The sequence below is a fragment of the Urocampus carinirostris genome, chromosome 4, assembly GCF_059441175.1.
Source record: "Urocampus carinirostris isolate Australia breed hairy pipefish chromosome 4, RoL_Ucar_1.0, whole genome shotgun sequence".
In the NCBI taxonomy this organism is placed as follows: Eukaryota; Metazoa; Chordata; class Actinopteri; order Syngnathiformes; family Syngnathidae; genus Urocampus; species Urocampus carinirostris.
In genome coordinates, this window is record NC_142352.1 from 37,963,681 (window position 1) to 37,968,586 (window position 4,906).

Here is a 4,906-nt window from a genome sequence, read left to right on the forward strand (position 1 = left end):
ACAATTCGGAACTTTAAGTCAAGTCATGTTTATTTGTATAGCCCTTAATCACAAAGAGTCTCAAAGGGCTGCACAGATCAAAGACTATTGCAACCTACAGACTATTATGACACCATCCCCTCATCTAACACCTACACGAGGGCAAATAATACACATATTATCAACATAAAATATAGGTTATTCATATGCTATAGAGTAGAAGTGGGTTTTAAGCTTAGATTTAAACATTTCCACTGAGGTTGCAAATCAGTACATTACGGATTTTAGATGGAAATCGGTACGAGAATTCACTTTGAGTACTTGCAACATGTCAAAGACCATTTACAATACGTCTCATTTATAATTTTAATCAAACACAAGTTTGATTAAAACAGTGGGGAGTAATAAACATCTTTTTTTCTGAAACAAATTAATTTGCAGATGTGACAATCTCTTGCAGAAGAGGACCAACTAATTCTGAGAAGAATCTACTATATGTCAGAACGTTTTTGGGGGGTGGCTAGAAAAGGAATCCACAATAATAATAATAATAATAATTTCCTTTGTATTGTCATTCTTTGTAACAATGTACATAGAACTAAATGTCGATACACCTGACCCGTTGTAGCGAGTCGGTGCAGCCGCAGCCAGAGGGCGCCGCCATTATACCAATTAGGTATGTATGAATACCCATCAATTCATTCATCCATTATCCTCAATAGTGTCGCCAGGGTGCTGCAGCCCATCCCAGCTATTTTCGGGCAGTTAGCAGGGGAGACCCTGAACTGGTTGCCAGCCAGTCGCAGGATTTTGGAATGTTGCAGGTTTTTCAAAAGTGTGAGCAAACCGGAATGTCCAGAGAAAACTCACAGAGAGAACATGCAAACCCATTAACTCGGGGAGCCTGCGTTTGCTGGATTTGAACCCTAAACCTCCGCACCGTGCGGCTGTGCATTAACCACCCGGCCGCTGTGCCGCCACAATGAGTACCCACTGTCTTAAAATAAAGCCTAATGATTTCATCTTTGTCCATTTCAATTTCATATTTTGTCTTCTAACAATACATTATTTTAACAGGTTTAATGACAAAAACCGACACCAAGTATCATTTTAGGAACCTGGGACAAGTTATTAGCATTTGTATTCATACAGTAAAAAATGAACGATTATTCCATTATAAAAATAAAACTAATCCTATTCAAAGCTAGAGTTGGACTCTATGGCTTAGTTTAATTAGGTAATTGCAGCAGACAGGCACACTAAGAAAAAAAACCCATCACTCAGAACAGTACCAACTGTAACTGACAATGTTAATGGAAATGTAAACAGAAATACATAAGTCTTTCCTACAGGCAAATTACAAAATATCTCATTAATTTCAAAGTAAATTCATGTTCAAAGCCATGAAAAATCTTGTTAGATGGACAACATTTAAAATTGTTTTTTCTGATAAATTGGTACACTGACACATGTATGAGCAGCAACCTTGTATCTGAGCATGTGATCGAAAGGGTTATATTAGCACGCCTGAGGGTGCAGAGAATTGGGTGACAGTGTTTTGAGAAAGCCAGCTTGTATAGTCTTTAATCATTTGGCTGTCTAATGGTATAACAAATTGCTTGGTGACGGACCTTTTCTTTCTTTGTGCCATGTTTTTATAGGTGGGCAGCACGCAGTGACCATTTGCAGTAGGTAGAGTAAGTAGGGCTGCAACTTACGATTATTTTAATGATTGATGAATCGGCCGATTTTTTTTTCCCAAAGAATGAATCAGATTTTTTTTTTAAAAACATTTTGCGCACAACACCATCGAAGGGCACATGTGACCTGACGAAGAACTGTTGTCAACTGTGCACAGACGGAAACTTCAGTGGTATGGCCATGTCACAGGAACATCAGGAATGACCAAGATAATTCTCCAGGGCACAGTCCAAAGGGGCAGGAGGATAGGAAGACCGAAAAAGAACTGGGCTGACAACATTAAGGCAATACTTTGCCACGACCCAAGAACAGGACAAGAACCGTCAACAGTGGAGAAGGCTGTCAAGAAGTGCATCTTCATTGGTCCCTGATGACCCATGCGGTCTTCATTCAAGTATTGAAGTTTTGGACAGATATAAAAATACTGCTCAAAACACTATAATAAAGTGTTTGTCAAATAACTTAACAATAAAAAAAACACATACAAATGTATGCTATACACCTGCAAATATGTAAGATACTGATTTCCTGCCACCTTATCTAAAGATCAAATTACATTTGGACTTAAACAAAAAAAAATGCAATTAATTTTAATTTTAGCAAAGTCCTTATCTACAAAAAAAATATCAAAAATGTGAACCCACTTTTCAAAATGTTGTTAAGTAATTTGTTGTTGTTATTAAATCTTTGAATATGATAAACATTCCCAAAGTGCAAATGATATATGATATGCTTAGGAATCATCCCCTTGTGTTGAGTTAAATGTGTCGTTATTATTCTTATTTTCATTTTTTTCCCTCTGTAGTTCTGTAGCACATTCGGTTCCCTTGAAAATGGTTAATTTTGTAGTGGTTGACTGTTTCATGACAATTTCTTATTCAATGATGCAATGTTCAATAAAAAAGGATTTGAAAAATTTAAGGCTGCGTCCCATTCTTCTCACTTTCACTCGCTATTTGCCCTAGTCACTCGGTTTTGCGCGTTCACATGAAAATGGGATGTGTCCCAATACTCTCAAGACCGAGGGAAAAGTGCCCTCAACCCATGACATAACCACTTCAGAGGCGTGTTCAGGAGAGTGAGTGATTGCTATCGCGAGCTATCGCTAGCTTCTGAACGGCCAGTGATTATTGAGCGCTCGCGTGCCCGAGTAATCACGGGAGAAAGACCGCTTACTTTGATTTCCAACATGGCGTCGACAGTGCAGAAGATGGAGGATCTCACCCTGACGAGTGCTGTTGGCGATGTAATATATCGTCTTACATTGCCTGGTAATGTTTGTGAACAATGCAAGACAGGTATGACCCCTTTTAGTCTATTTTCAGCTAATGGAGGATGTTTCAAGAGGTGATCCTGCCGTTGAACCTATAGCTGCCTGTGGCAGTATGGAGCAACAGAGAGAGGAATCCTTGTCACCTCTACCAAACAGTCCTTCATCTCCTACTGCTCTCCCTGATGTACCACCTTCTACACCACAGGCAACACCAGTTCTTTATCAAACCCCACAGAGGAAGAGGAAGAGAAATGGAAATGATGACATCCTTGTACAGTTACGACAAGATTTAATAAATCAGCACGAGGACAGAATGGCCATCGATAGAAGAAAGGTTACTGCCCTGGAGGGAATTTTGGAGGCCATCAAAGAGAAATCTAATAGAAAATAAATACCCCAATCTACTTAACTGAACACAATTGGTTTCTTTTGAATTTCGGGAATTTATATGGGTTGTTTATTAGGTTGAATACGGTATACAAACTATACTTCTATGTAAATACTTAGCTCAATAAGTGTTTCAGTAATTTGTAAATGTTCTAACAGTTTTTCATATTACATTTCGTTTCTCGAGGATGTAGAATTGATTAAACTGAATTTCAGTTGATAAAATTTGTTGGCTTTAATATGCATTACGACAATAATGAGAATCAGATCTTATTTCAATATTCAAATCCATGTTCAGTAATGTTAAACAAGAATAACAATATAAGTGTAATAACATGTTCAGTTCTCTGTTATTGATGTTATTAAACCTTGAATTTGATAATTCATAACCAGTTATTGTCTTTCTTCCACCAGTGGCCATTCCTTCAATGTGAACACTTGTTTTAGTACTTGATCTACGTCTTTGAAATAATGCCATTTAGATAGTGAACAAATGCAACAGAGTATTAAGAGTAATAATTTTTTACTGCCAGGGACGAGTCCCATGCAGGATTCGGACCCGCACCCTTTGAGTCAGGTTGCCCATAAACAATACAAGCCGGATTTTATAACTGAATAAAGAAGATCTTTTACTTTCGGTGTCTATGTAACTGTCAGACTCATCTAATGATTTTAACTCTTAGAGTGCTGAAGTAAATATCAACAATAGAAATGATGTATCCTCATTTGTTGTAGTTGGTATCAAAACAGCTTTCAATCAGCAGCGTATTTAACAGACTGCTAAATTAGCCTCAAGGGTAGTTGTGCAACCTATCATGTGGCCATTTCTTGAAATATTTCTTGAACATATGATGACAAGCGCTGGTGTTAAACTGTTTTAGCACAATTCTACAAATACAAATGATGCCACAAATTCTTATTACTCTTCATATTTAATACAAGATATCCAGACAGTTCATGACACCAAGAAAATTCATGCTAAAAGAAACTTGATGTGATGTCTCTAATCAAGGGCATGTTTGTCTTGGTGTTTGTTTTGAACACAACATGCACTTGGCATTTCTTCCTCTGGGGCACATTCCTCAATTTCCTGGTCCAGCTCAACATTTTCATACTTAAGGATGAAATTGTGTAGTACGCAACATGTGATGACAACTTGTGGAATGTCTCTAACATTTCTCATGTCGAGATACTTCAGTTTTCTAAATTTACCCTTAAGAAGGGCAAAACATCTTTCAATATCAACACGGGTTGAGCTGTGTTTGAAATTGAAGGTTTTTTCCTCACTTGTCAAGTGACCATTGTCTCTATATGGCACTATCAAAGATGTTGAGAGGCCATAAGCAGAATCTCCCAATAGATGGTATTCCGGAGGTAAGGGATCACGCTCCAACTTCATTGCCAAGTAGCTGTTTCTGAATACCCGTGCATCATGCACAGATCCAGGATAGGCACAGTACACATCCAGGAAACTTAAACTACTGTCGCAAACACACTGGAGATGGAAGGCAGGATAACCTTGCCTACAAATATAGGAGTCTCGAAAGCTCTTAGGTCCAGGTATGA